Source organism: Choloepus didactylus, chromosome 8 (genome assembly GCF_015220235.1).
Source record: "Choloepus didactylus isolate mChoDid1 chromosome 8, mChoDid1.pri, whole genome shotgun sequence".
Lineage (NCBI taxonomy): Eukaryota > Metazoa > Chordata > Mammalia > Pilosa > Megalonychidae > Choloepus > Choloepus didactylus.
Window position 1 is genome coordinate 55,765,112 of NC_051314.1, and position 15,848 is coordinate 55,780,959.

The following is a 15,848-nucleotide window of genomic DNA, read 5'->3' on the forward strand; positions in this document are numbered from 1 at the left end:
AAAAGATGGGAATGTATAAAACTGAATCCTATGGTGGGTAATGTCCATGATTAACTGTACAAATATTAGAAATCTCTTCCATGAACCAGAACAAATGTATGACAATGCAATTAGAAGTTAATAATAGAGGGGCATATAGGGAAGAAATATATACCTATTGCAAACTATATACTACAGTTAGTAGTATTTCAACGTTCTTTCATAAACAGTAACAAATGTACTATACCAACACTACGAGTCAACACTTGAGGGGGGTTGGTTAGGGATATGGGAGGATTCGAGTTTCCTTTTCTTTTCCTTTTTTTTTTTTTCTTTTTTCATCTTTCACTTTATTTCTTGTCTGGAGTAATGAAAAGTTTCTAAAAATTGAACAAAAATTAAGTGTGGTGATGGATGCACAGCTGTATGAGGGTACCAGGGGCAAGTGATTGTACACTTTGGATCTTTGGATAGTTGTATGGTATCTGAAAAGTCCCGATAAAAATTAAAAAGGAAATTATATATATATATATATATATAATGAATAATTAACCTGACGTGTGTATTCTATGGGATTTCCCATCTCAAAATTTTAGTATTTCTGGATCATGGGAATTCAGTTACAAGAAAAAAATTTTAAAAAATGTAGACCTTGATTTTTATTATTTTTTAGTAAGTAATATTGACTGGTGATATACTCTATTTTTTTTACTAGCAGAACATTACATAAGTTTATTTCAGATGTAACAGCAATGTTAAAATTGACTAGTTTAATTCTTAACTACACCACATAAATTTAGCATTTAAGTATTTTTAAAGTTATTTCTTCCAAAAAACTGAGGGAGCTTTTCTTTTCCACCACCACATACAAAGATTTGCCAATAGTTCTATTTTTGGATTTCTGACAGTATTTTATTTACATTATTTAATTTACTGCTCACAATAACAGGAAGAGCTAGTACTAATATTATCTTCACTTTACAGATGGAGAGATTAAGGATTACAGAGGTCAAGTGACTTTTCCAAGCCTATACAACTAAGGAGTGAAAGAGATGGGATTTAAACAGGTATATATGAGTCAAGAACATGTCTTAATCAGTAAGTCTTTATCACTTAAAACTTTTTAAAAAATATTTTTCCATCTGTTGTTTGTTTCTTTTCACCATTGTCTTCTTTTGGATTAATCAAGTATTTTAATTTCTTTTCTATTTTCCTTGCTAGTAAATTTTAGTTAAAAATCATTTTACTATTAGGTAGTGGTGACCTTGGAGATTACATTATGCATGTTTGACTTATTGAAGAATAATATAAGTGTGCACATTTTACCATATCTCAGACTACTAAAAGACATGAGAACCTGTAAACTTAATATATACCCCATATTTTGTGGTATTTTTATTTTAATTATATATACATTTTAGGCAGCATATGATATTATTGTTAATTTATAGAGTCAATATTCATTTGGATTTAACTACATATTTAGTCTTCGCATTGCTCTTTGTCCATTTCTGTCTTTCTGTGTTTCCATCTGGAATCAATTTACTTATCTTTAAAAAACTCCCTTATTCTTTCTTTTAGGTGAATCTGCTACTGACAAATTCTCCTCTGTGTGTGTGTGTGTGTGTGTGTGTGTCTGTGTGTCTGTGTGTGTGTTGGATGTATGAAAATATATTTTTTTATCTTCATTTTTGAAGAATATTTTGTTGTATATAGAATTTCAGGTTGGCAGTTATCATCTGTCAGTGCTTGTAAGACTTCATCATTTTTCTTCTAGTATCATTGTGTCTGCTGATAATTCAGCTGTTGATAATTCAGCTGATAATCTGAAGGTAATATGTCTTTTGGGGGTTACATTTAAATTTTTCTTTGCCTCTGTTCTTTAACAGTTTTACTCTGACATGCCTAGAAGTGTTTATCACTTTATTAATCTCGATTGGGATATAGAAACACTTCTTGAGTCTGTGGCTTGATGTCTTTTTCAGTTTTGGAATATTGTCAACCACTATCTCTTCAAATATCACTTCTGCCTAATTATTTATCTCCTCTACTTCAAGGATTTTATAATTCATAAGACACATATTAGGCCTGTCATAGTGTCCCATATGTCTCCTAAGTTGTTTTCTTCTCTTTCATTCCTTTTCTCTGTATGTGCTTCAGTCTTGAACTTAGAAACCTGGTTACCCAAATCCCTCAGCCCTTCCATGAAAAGACCTGTTATTGATGGTTTATGAAAATTCTCTCTATTTTCTAATTGAATGAAAAATGTCAGGCAATATCCTCACAAAGATACTATTATATAAAGCAAACAAGTAAAATTCAAACTTTTCAACAGATGAGGCTTCTTCCCTACAAGAACAACAACAATGCACAGGAAAGCGGTAGCATAACACTCCAATATAAATTAAATATCTCATAAAAGCATTTGAATGTATGAAATAACACCTTGAATCAGAAATTCAAAGAAAGACAACAGTGGAATAATATTTTCAAGATACTCATAAAAAATGGTTTGAGCCAAGTGCTCCTTCAGGTATTATGTCTATAGTAAAATTGTTTTAATCTTATGAAAACTCTGGAAATTGTACTTGTGAGTCCTCTTTGAGAAGTTTAGTAGAGAACAAGGTTTAGCTCACCAAGACATGACTAGGAAATGTTTTCTAGAAAGAGTGATCATGAATACTAAATAAATTTCATTGTAGATTAAAACTAAAATAAAGTTGAGAACAAAAATAAGAAAAATATTTAGATGTTATATATCTGACAAAGTAGAAATAACACAGCTAAAAAAATGGGAGGAGAATAGAGAGGGAAAGGGGGAAATATTAAGAGCTTATTGATTGCCACATAAGTAAAATATGTGAGAAAAAGTACATCATTTAGTGATAAACCAAATAGTAGAAGCATAAATTAGAAAACTGGGTCTAAAGACCCTAATTACAATGTGAAGCCAGCCAACTAGAATAAAAATTCAAACAACAGTAGCTATAACACTATAAACCATTAAATCTAATGTAAAATGACAGTGTTGATACCAAGTATATCAGTAATATTTATGAGTATAAGTTGGTCTAAATTACCTATTAAAGTGAAAAAAACTCAGATCGATTCACAAAGCTTTGACTCTATGCTGTACACAAGAGATATACCTAATACAAAGTGGTTCAGAAAGGGTAAAAATTAAAGGATGAGCAGAAATAAGCCAGGCAAATGTAAATAAAAAGGAAGCAAGGGTTATGATCTTGATATCAGTCAAGGTCGAATTCTGGTGCCAAAGTATTACATAAGACTAAGAAGGAAACTTTACAATGCAAAAGATCAAAAATTCACAATTTATACAGTTATAAATATCTCCCTAAAAATAATACAGAACCCACTTTCCTAAAGCAGGAGACACAGGAGATGCAAGGAGAAACAGACTGCAAGACATTGATAATATGGGACTTTCATGCCCTTTTCTTACTCCAAGGAGGTCACTGAACAAAAATAAGGTAAATATTTTAAAAAATAGGTAAATCTTACAGATATGTATCAAATTTCCTGTGTCAATAATAGAAAAATGCACCTTATTTTCAAGTGAACATGCAATATTAATGAAAAATGGGTATATTCTAGATTACAAAGAAAGCCTTAGTAAATTCCCTAAGGTTGCAATAATATACACAACATAATTTGCTCATAATGCAATAAAAACAAAGGTAACTGACAGAAAAATGGATTCTTCCACCTGGAAATTTTTTAAAAATCAAAATCAACACTATTTTAAAGAGCTCTTGGGTCAAATGGTAAATACCAATCAAAATTTCAGAATTTCTAAAAAAGTTAATCATAATGGAAACATACCAGAATCTATGGTATACTAATAAAGTAGTGAGTAGAACAAAATTCATAGTCTTAAATATATCAATAAAAAATGAAAGATTGAAAATGAATTAAATTTCCAACTCAAAATTCTAGAAAAAGAACAAAATAAAACCAAAGGAAGCAAAATATAGGAATTAATATATATAAAAATAAAAACTAATGCAGTAGAAAACAGAAAAAGCAGAAGTAAATAAATGAAAATCATGGTTCTTTGAAAAAATCAACAATACACAGAGAAACAGCGAAAAAGAAAAAAAGAATGTGCAAGTGTGCAAAATAAAGAACAAAAAAAGAAAAATTACCATAAAGACAGAGGAAATTAAGCAAAATATATTAATTGGGTAAAGAAATCAATTTGTAATTTCACTTATGATAACTAAACTTAAAATTAAGCTGAGATCTCTTTTCTCAGCTATCAGAATGCCAAAAATTAAAAAGCTTGACATCGACCTTAGGAAAGCAGGTATTCTTACTTTGTGGCATGCAAAATGTTACACTTACTATGGAAGGAAATTTGAAAATATCAGATAAAACTACTTGTGCACTTACTCCTTGACCTAGTAACCCCACTTCTTGGAATTGGCCCTGAAAATAACCCACCACAAATACAAAACAAGATATGCATATTTATGTTTCACAGAATTATTTGTAAGAGCAAAATAATGGGAACAGCCCCAAATGCCCTTGTATAGAAGACTAGTTAAATCAACTATAGTGTACACACTCTATGCAACCAGAAAAACAATGAGGATAATCTGTATAAACTGAGAAGGAGTGATTTCCAAATACATGAAGTGAAAGTAACAAGATACAAAAGCTTTTATAGAGCATGTTCTCATATGTAAAAAAGGTTAACTAAAAATATGTAAACATATGTGCAAAAAGAAGCACAGAAAAAATACTAATATTAAAAAATGGCTATTTGTAACGGCAGGCAGGGAATGGGGAAAAGAGGATAATATGGGAGTATGAGAGTGCAATTCCTCTGAGTGTATTTTTATGTGGTTTTGCTTTTGATTCATGTAAAAGTTTTTTACAACAAACAAAACAAAAAAGATATAAAAAGCAAGCCTTGAAATCAAATATATACAGAAACAAATAAACCTATACTAAGTATTAAGTTATATAGCTTCAAACACACTCCTCTATTTATCTTAATAGAAGATATTTTCTAAGGACCAAAATAAATGCAAGGAAATCTTGAACTTTACTTAATGGATTTGCTGTTGATATAAGTAGTTGTGTTTTAATCCTGAAACTGTTTTGTGTATATGGTAGGACAGAAAAAATTAGTGCATATTTTGATATTTGCAGAAATAGGATTTTCACTATAAGAGAAAGAATATATAAATATAGAGTGGGGAAAGATGAGGGAAAGCACCATGGTGTTGGATTTAAATTGTGGATATCAGAACTAGTCTACCATATGTATATACACATATGAATAAATACTTCACTATTACATGGGTATCTGTGTGTGTGTATACACACATGTATAGATACACATTTATGAATGTATATATGTATGTGTCTTAGTTTTCCCAAGCTGCTCTCACAAATACCACACAATGGGTTGGCTTAAACAACAGGAATTTATTGTCTCATGGTTTCAATAAAACCATGAGAAGTCTAAAATTGAGGTATCAGCAAGGCTGTGCTTTCTCCCAGAGTCTGTAACTTTCTGGCGCTAGCTGCCAGCAATCCTTAGGTTACCTTACTTGTATTCTTTCCTTGTGTCACATGGCCATTTCCTCTTCTTTCCCTTCCAGGTTCGTGGGTTCCGGCTTCCTCCCTCTTCCTGTGGCTTTCTCTCTCTCTCTTTCTCTCTCTCTCTCTCTCTCTCTCTCTCTCTTTCTGAATTTCTTCTGCTTATAAAGAATGCCAGTAACGTGGATTAAATTTCAACATGGTTCAGTTGAGCCACACCTTAACTAAAAATATGATCTTAAGAGATCTTGTGTACTATGGGTTCATACCCTCAAGAATGCAGATCAAGACCAAGAACATGTTTAAATTGGGGTACATAATTCAATCTGCCACAGTATGTCAGTAATCGCTTTGTCCCCTCAAAGGGCCCCAAAGCAATAATACCCCTGTAGTAATCAGCACGACTAGTACTTATATCTTAGTTTCTAGATGTTAAAAGGAAGGTTCCTTGGATAAATGGCTTACTCCAAGGCTGGGACAGAAAAGGTTAAGGTAAGACTATCTTGCTGTGCCAGAAAGTGAGGGAGTGCTCAAAGACTAATAAGGTTATTAAAAAGGATACAGGAGCCTGGCGTAGCTCTAATTGTTCACATTTTAACTATAATGAACTGACCAGAAAAAATCCATGCATTCATAATGATGAGAGAGAGTCAGATCAAGAGCTAGAGAATGTAAAACAGGAGAAGGAAGGAAAGGGGAAGAGTGAGGAGAAGAAACTCATTCTTTTAGAAAATCCCATCTAATAAATGTATAAGGAATAACAGAAAAAAAATAGCATGATGCACAACTTAATGTACTAGCCAGTTCAGACACAGATTGTCAGTGGATGCTAAAACCAATCAAATGCTTGGAAAAATAATTTGCATATGATCTGAAAGGGTCACCACAAATTACTCACCATTAATTTCAATGTGAAAATGTAACTCTACTTGAAGGTGCCCATTTGATTACCAAATGACTAACTTAGCATCACCAATAGTGGTACAACTTGTTATTGCATGCCCTGAAATATGATCCAATAAAGAGGTACATTATATTACCTGTGTAATATTCTTTTCCAAAATGCTTTATTGAATCTAAAAGTGCAGAAACTATCAGACAAATTCAGAATGTTGGACATCCTACAAGATAAATGTTGAGCTCATCAAACATCAAAGAGAAAAAAAGGAAAGGAATCAAGTTCAGGATGAAAGAGATTAAAGAGGCATAATGAACACAAGCAATGCATGAATGTTGATTAGATCCGGGATTGGGAAAAATAACAGAACTGAAAGACATATTGGGGAAAATTTACGAAATTCAATATGGAATGTATATTAGGCATTATTGAAGAATTGTTAATTTTCTTATATATTATGGATATGTAGGAGGACATTTTCATTCACAGGAAATACGTACCGAAATATTCAGAAGTGAAGTGTCAAGTTATCTACAATTTACTTTCAATTGATTCAGCAATATATAGGTATATACGTGTGTGATATATAAATATAATTAATTACATTTTATATAGTTTTATATAGTGAGTTAAGCTCACCAATAATGAAAGGAATATAAAGTAATGAAACAATCAAAGCATTTTTTTCCTATATCAACAGAGTAAGTTATGCTTTTTATACACCATTTACCAATATAGGAAATATGAAATGTATTCTAGATAGCTTTTCTTAAAATAATGAAAAATAAATATTTGAAATCTAAAGAAATAATTGCTACATATCCTGAAAATACGAACATTCAGAACATTTCCCAGCTGTCTTTGATATTAGAAGTGAAATCTTAATTTTATTTTATGCTAAGCTAGTGCTGCCACTTTTCCCAGAAGTAAAATGTCCAACTACCAGGAGTCTGTTATCTCTTCCAGAGATATGTTATGGCATCATTCAGCAAATTATATTTCCACTTGCACTTTATAGCCAGAGTTTATAAATTTAATTTTCATTGGAAATATTTTTGTTCCACTTTTATCCCCTTAGAAAGATAGCCGGAGAATGGGGCTTTGGGGTACTCTTAATGGACTGTGCAAGTTACCTGCCTTGCTTTTGCTTTTTTAGTACAGTAATGGCAGAAAATATTTCTGAATTGCTTATTTTCACTGTGTAATAGATTAGGGTGTGATTCCCAAGAGTTATGTTCTGTGGAAATATTTTCCTTACTGAGAAAAAAATGCATGTGAAATTAACTTGCTTCTTCTGATTTCTGGTGGAAATGATGAAACTTGATGTTTATTGATATTCCCTTGTGTTCTGGAATACACATTTCTAAGACTGAGAAAGACTACAATTAAATTTCTGGTCTCTATTGCCTAGAGGAAGAGTTCACCAAAGCCAATGCAGGAATTGCTTTTCTAGTAATTTCTTTAGTATCCTCCATGACAACACAGCATTCTACTCTCTTATAGTCATTGAAATCAGAACTTTCTCCCTAAGACTAACATAAACTCCTAACCTTGCAACTTCATTTGGGGTTCTGTTCACATGTGTATCTGATTTTCAAAGTGCTTTAATCAATTTGCAGTTCCACCAACAGAGTAATGAGAATTTCTTTTGTCCTAAATCTTTGACAAGACTTGGTATGTTTTACCTGTTTCACCTTAGTTATTCTGGTAGTTGGGAAGTGGTGTGTGGCTTATGCTAATTTTAGTTAGCATTGTCTTGCAGACCACCCTAATGATTTTGAACACATTTTCATATATTTATTGGCAATTCTGATAACCTCTTTTATACGGTATCTATTGATTACTTAGTACAGTTTTCTATTTTGTTGCTGTCTTTTACTTATTGATTTTTAAGAGTTCTTTATATATTCTAGGCATATCCACTGGGCATAGAACTCTAACATGGCAATTATTTTCATTCAGTACTTTGAAGATGTTATTCCACCATTCATATATTGATAATCAGCTATTAATGTTTAGTTGCTTCTTTGAATGTAAGTGATCTATTCTCATTTGCTTCTAGGATTTTCTCTGTGCTTTAGCTCTTCAGCAGTTTTATTATGATGTGTATAGATCTGGGTTTCTTTGTATTTATTCTGCGGTGGCTTGCTATCTCTCATTAGTTTTGGAATATTTTCAGCCATTATCTGTTTAAATATTGCTTTGTCTCTTCTTTTTCCTCTCTTTGTAGGATTGAATTATACATATATCATAACTTAACACTATATTGCTTAGATCCATTATGCTTTTGTTTCTGTTCTATCCTTTTGCTTCTTGGTACCTAATCTGGCTATTTTCTTCTCTTTTATTTTTCCAGTTTTAGAATTTTCACTTGGTTCTTTTATATTTTCTCATCCTCTCCCCAAATTCTGTATCTTGTCTAGTTTCCTCAATATTTTTTTAATTAAATTCAGTTTTATTGAAATACATTCACACACCATAAAATCATCCATGGTATACAATCCACTGTCCACAATATGATAACATAGTTATGCATTCATCACCACAATCTATCTCTGAACATTTTCCTTGCATCAGAAAGAACCAGAACAAGAATACAAAATAAAAGTGAAAAAAGAACACCCAAATCATCCCCCCATCCCACCCCATTTGTCCTTTAGTTTTTATCCCCATTTTTCTACTCATCCATACACTAGATAAAGGGGGTGTGATCCACAAGGTCTTCACAATCACACTGTTACCCCTTGTAATCTACATTATTATATAATTGTCTTCAGGAGTCCAGACTGCTGGGTTGGAGTTTGGTAGTTTCAGGTATTTACTTCTAGCTATTCCAATACATTAAAGCCTAAGAGGTGTTATCTATATAGTGCATAAGAATGTCCATCAGAGTGACCTCTCGACTCCATTTGGAATCTCTCAGCCACTGAAACTATTTCGTCTCATTTTGCATCCCCCTTTTGGTCAAGAAGATACTCTCAGTTGCACGATGCCGGGTCCACATTCATCCCCGGGAGTCATATTCTTCATTGCCAGGGAGATTTACATCCCTGGGAGTTGGGTCCCACGTAGGGGGGAGGGCAGCGAGTTCACCTGTCAAGATGGCTCAGTTAGAGAGAGAGATAATTTCCTCAATATTTTAAGTGTGTCAGATAACTCTGTTATATTGATTGCCTATAGATGTTTTCTATTATATATTGTTTACATTGTTTCCCATTAGTGTGTCTTTCCATTAGTATGTTCTTTCGTGCCTGATTAGTTTTGATCGAGTACTGGATGTCTACATTGAAAAAAACTTTCTTTGAGGTCTACCATTATTTGGTCTTATCCTATTGAAGGTTTACTTTTGCTTCTGGAAGTTGCTTAGGGGCACTAGCAAGGCAAGATAACTTGAATCCAATCAGGGATGGATGGATGTCCCTGGAAGAACCAATCTACTTGTTCATACTTAATCCTGGAATTCAGCCCTTTAGATTTCAACCCCAAACCTGAGTAATATGCCAGGACCTCCCGTTTTATTGAGCCCTGATTTTCCCCTGGTCTTCTGAGTCTGCCAAACTTCTCAGAATCTCAGCCATTTCATCTGGAATTGTCAGATGCCTGCAAGGAAAAAGCATTTCCAAGTGCTGCTCTCACTTCTTTGTGTTTTTCTTTCCTGACTCTTGGCCCATAATTAGGTATTGCCTTGGTAACTTTTTTCAGTTCCTCCAAATCACTTTCATGACTATTTGTAGCTGAAGGGTTCATTCAAATGATCTGGACCACCATTACCAGTTACCTGCTTTCAGAAAAAATAATCAAATTTAAAGGTGAATTTTAGAGCAACCATAAAGGAATGAATAGACATTCCAAGATACATGTTAACTTCCCTCAGTAATATTCAGTAGTTAGTAAATGATTTTTTCCCATTTTTTTTAAGACAGGTACACTTTAAACTATCACTTCTCAAAGGGAGGTTGTGCAACAGGAGTATGTGCCTTTAACTTAGAGGGACTGTTCATGGATATTTTGAAAAAAATATTTTCAGGTTTTACTTATATGCCTTCCTTTCCTTCTCTCTGAACCACTGGAGAATATCTATTTTAAAGAAAGGCTACATTTTCACTTCTTATAAACTTCCTACTTATTCTTTGCCTCAGAAGTCTCCAGAAGCAAGAAATTTACTTCTTTCTCTTGGGTCATACAGTTGTTTTTCTACTGCTTGTCTGAAATGGTCCATAAGCAGCTGTCATATTTACTTTCAGAGTCCAAAGAGCAGTATCCCTTTCCAGCATTTCTGTAGCTATACACTTAGGATTGATTTTCAAAAATAAATTACAAAAAAGGTAAATGTGACATTATGGAAAGTTATTCTATTGATGATCCAAAACTCCTTTGTTTTCTGAAATATCTTTAGAGGAATTTAATTGAACTTATCCTGTTTGATTTGGGACATAATCATAAAGTTTGTTTTTTATTTATATCCTTAGATTCAGAGATTCCTTATATTCAGGAAATTTTTTTCTTCTCTTTTTATACAGATGACAAATATTAGAACAAGATATTAACTGGAAAATATTATCACTAAGTTAATTTAAAATTTAGGAGGACATTGATCTGTAAAATCTCTAAATATCCATTAAAAACATTTAGTTTTGTAAACTTATTGTATATTATGGGTTTTATAATTACCCAAGGAAATACTACTTTTAGAATACTTAAAAAATAAAGCAGAGCCAAAAGCATTAAGTATTACATTGTGAATGAATAAGATTGAATCATCAGAAAATCAACAGATTAAGAATCTAATTTCTAAAATTCTCACATTATAGAAAGTCACACTCATAAAGAGCAATTTCCTCCACATTGCCTGCAATGTTAAACAAAATTCAACATAAATACTATTGAAAAGGACAATCTTTGCAGGTAAAACATTTGGACTCAAGTCTTACATCCTCTAATTGTAAGGGGTTTGACTTCAGACAAGTTAAGTAAACTCTTGATGTCTTTCTCTATAAATGGAAATAACCATAGTACTTATGCTATAGGGTTGTTGTGAGGATTAAATGGAAGAGTCTATGTAAATTGATTATCACAGAACCTGGAAGATAATTAACTGTCAGGATCACCGTCTCATCACCATTGCAATTCTATAACCATCATCATCATCTTACTTATCATCACACTGAGCACCATAAGTCAAGCACTAAACTGAACAATGGGGATAGAATTGTGATCAAGACAGGTTTGATTTCTGCCCTTAGTGGAGACAAACATACAAGTAATTGCAATTCTAGCTTCCAAGTGTCCTCATAGAGGGTGCTATGTGGGCATGCACAATACTGAGTACTGGGTTACACACAGTACAAAATATTTTAGAGTTTCAAGGAAGCCTTTGAATAGACATAATGAGGTTTAAACTGAGATTTGAAGATCATGTAGGAGTTAGACATGTGAGGAGGAAGGAGAAGGATTCCAAGAAAAGAGAATGGCATGTGAGATTATCCCAATGTAGCTCAAAGAAGGAGAAAGCCATAGAGATGATCCTAGTGAGGTGGACAGGGACATATTTAGGAATTTTAATTTATTGTAGGTGCAAGGGATAACCACTGATACGTTATAAACAGAGCAGTGACAATTTGAGTATCTTTATTCTCCCAAAGGCCATTTGACTCCTATATGCATAATAGATTTTAGGGCATCAATAGTGAAGGCAGAGAGCTTTGCTATGAAGCTGTGGATATTATGCAGGTAAGAGATGTCCATTGCCTAGACAGTAAGAATGGGGAAAAAATGACCAGACTTGAAAGAATTTTCATGACTTGGTAATAGAGTTGATGTTGGAGATGAGAGAGAAAAAGGACTGAGTCACGAATATTTCCTGAGTCTTTAGCTTGAGCATGGTGGCACCAATCACTGATTTCAGGAGAAGGAGTTGGAATAGGCAGAATTGAGGATTGAAGATGATGGGTGATGAGTTTACTGCTGGGCATTCTGTTTATGCCATTGGGACATTTTATTTCTTTTAGTTACAGTTTTCTATAGGCTTTCTAACTTGCTTCTACCACCAAATCGTTTTAAAATTTTTGTTTTGCCTAAAATGGGACAAACAATCAATTGAAGTGATTAGTAGTAAAGGCAGAAAGTATTGTCTTTAGAATTAGGGAGGGGTGTGCATTGTGAGTATTCTTTTAGTTTATATTGCACTAATAAATTGTGCTACCCATTGCAGAAATGAAATGAAACCAACTGAAGATGCTCTTAAATCTATTTAACTAAATGTCCAAATTTAATTATGACAATAAAAAGATTCAGCACATTCAGATAATATTAGACTCTATAAGATTATGTATCCAAATATGGCATTGATAGAAATCAGAAAAGAGCTTTATATATGTTGGAAACAAATCACTGTGCATTTGGGTGTGTGGCTTTACATTTTCTTTGAGAGATTATTTAGTCATGTGAAGGCATATTGGAGTTTTACATTAGATTTCATTTATATTTCCTAAATCACATGTATTCTATACTATCCCATGGTCTGATATATTTTTAAAATAAATGAAAATAAGATTGGAAAGCAGGGTTTGTTCTGGTAAAAAGAAGAATGTCAATAATGTTCCCCTCTGTTTGGTTCCTCTTTAGTACTGCTCTTGTGTCCTGACATTACTTTTACTTCCCTTGTTTCCTTTTGAAACCTGCATACAGGGGCTTTTCAGAAGCCTGCTTTTCTACCTGCCTAGATGTCTCTCTAAGTAATGAAACAAACCCAGTTTGCTTAGATCTGCTTTAGCTTATTGCAAGTCTCTTCCTCCTTCCTCCTTCCTAGAGATCTTTTATTTCCTGAGGAAACCAACCTGATTATTCCCAGCCTTTTGCAGAACAATATTTATGACTCATAGTCTCCACTCTTCTTCTCTTGTACTAAACAAACCCAAATAGAGTTCTTTTTTTTAAAAAAAAAAAAATTCTACTTGACTTGTCTATTTGATTACTGCTTTTATCATATACTGTTTATTAAACAGTGGGAGGAAATGTAGCTCAGAGACATTTTGATAAAAGGTTTTCAATTCACTAAACAATCAGGATATATCAAATTTGGTATTCTTTTTTTTCATATCTATTATTTTCTATTTCTTATACTGTATCTTTGCCCTCCTAAGCTGTATGGATTTTGGAGCCATACATATGTATATTAAAATCATTGTTCTCCCAATTACTCTCTGACGAGGACATAGGAATTGGAATTAGACACTTGAGAGTTTGAAATCTACTAGCAATCTCAGTAGCTGTACAATCTTGGATGAGTTATTTTAAAATTTCAGAATCTCAGTCTCACCGTCTCTAAAATTCTGGTAAAAACAATAGGCTGAGGTTTAAATAAGCTAAATCTAAAGCTCTTGGCATCTTATTTTGTACTTAAATACTTAAGTTTTTACTACTGTACTTGCTGATGACACCTTTTCCTTTATCATTCTGAGATTTCCTTGCAAACCTAAAAATATTGAATATTTTTATACTTAAGCTTATTGTAACGAGTAATAAAATAATATATATGAGTATGGTGCCTAATACAATATTTGGTCCTTAATAAATGTTAGCTCTCTTTCTGCCCCATTCTTCCCTAATATATTCTGCAGATGACTATTGAGCTAATTTCTTGCCATATTTTATCAACATTTGTGTCAATACTGCTTCTATGGATGATGTTTTATAATATGTAGGGTGCTTTTTAAAAAAACAGACTTCCAAGTTCTGCACCAAATGAACTGCATCAAAATGTCAGGGTGGAGACTTTTCCTTTTGCATTTTAAGAAAACTTTCAGGAAAGTCTGACGCACTTCAAAGCATCAAAGTATCACAAGGGGTGAGAAGTTATAAAGCAAATTTAAGAAAGAGAATCTATAGGAGTATCTAATGTAGGGTAAGTCATACACATATGAAATAATTAGCTGTAGAAGGCAAAAAAAAGGTAAGAAAAAATACAGGTTATAAAATTTTAGTGAAATATCTAGTATCCATGACCTATTGAGGATTAAGAACAATTAGAAAGTAAAGTGCCCTTTATTGATATCTACCAATAATTTAACCCTTAGTGGTAGAACAATCATCCTAGGCAAAACTACTGCATGCTGACCCCATTTGTAGGTTATGGTAACTTCAGGTAGCATAGTGTGAACAAAAGTCTGCTCTATTTACTAAAGTTATTCATCTATCACAGTTAACTTCATCTTCATCCCCATCATCTTTCTACTTAAGTGAATGACTGGGGCAGAACACTATAACCCAGAATTTCTCATAAAAGAAGGCTATTTTCAACTCTTAATTTTAATGCTCATCAGTCAACATCATCCTATATTCATGGAAAATTTTCTCTTCTTTCAATCTAAAATGCCTTTTCTTAGCACTTTTGCACAGTAATTTTCTTGTTATATAGCAAGCTCAAATTGGTTAAATGTCTATGCTTTTAGGCTGGGTATTTATTTGAGCTAGTTTTAACTTCTGTACAAGGCAGTAAAGCATAACAGATAGAAGCTAGGATTGCCATCAGAGGATGTTGCTATTGTTCTGCTTCTGTTATTAGTTATGTGATATTAGTTGTGATTTTGGGCTGAGACTTCTTCTTCATTTTACAGTAATAAAAATTACCAATTAGTGGGTGGTTAAAAGGTGCCAGAAATTTTGTGCTTTATAGACTTTACCTCATTGAATTCTCAGGTTAACTATGGTGTCATCATCCCCATTCTGTTTCCCTGATCATCAAGAAGGCCAGCTCAAGTTTGTTCTCATAGCACCAAGGTAGGGTACTAAGAAAGAGAGAGATGGCAGCAGTCTGCAAGGCTTCTAGAGGCCTAACCTTGAAATTGGTCCATTGCTGTAGTGAGTTGAATCATGTCCACAGCAAGTTCATGAGCCTCAGATGTGACCTTTTAGGAAACAGGATCTTTGTAGGTGTAATTAATTGAGGGGGCCATTCTGGGTTAGGATTGACCCTAAATCCAATGACTGGTGGCATTCTTATAAGAAGAGGGGAGGATACATGCAGACACACCCAGAGGGAAGAAAGCTATGTGAAAACAAGGCAGAAATTGGAGTGATGCAGCTAAAAGTCAGTGAATACCAAGGATTGCTGGGTGCCACCAGATGCTAGGAAGAGGCAAGGAAAGTTTCTCCCCCAAGGTTTCAGAGGGAGCATGGCCCTGCTGACACCTTGATTTCAGACTTCTAGCCTTTGAACTATGAGAAAATTAATTTCTATTGCTTTAATCACTAAGTTTTTGATAGTTAACAGCAGCCCTAATAAACTAATACAGACACTTCCACTCCACTCTATTGGCCAAAGAAAGTCACAAGACCCAGCACAGTTTCAAGGGGTAGAGAAACAGATTTGATGAGAGAAGCTGCAAAATCACATTATAAC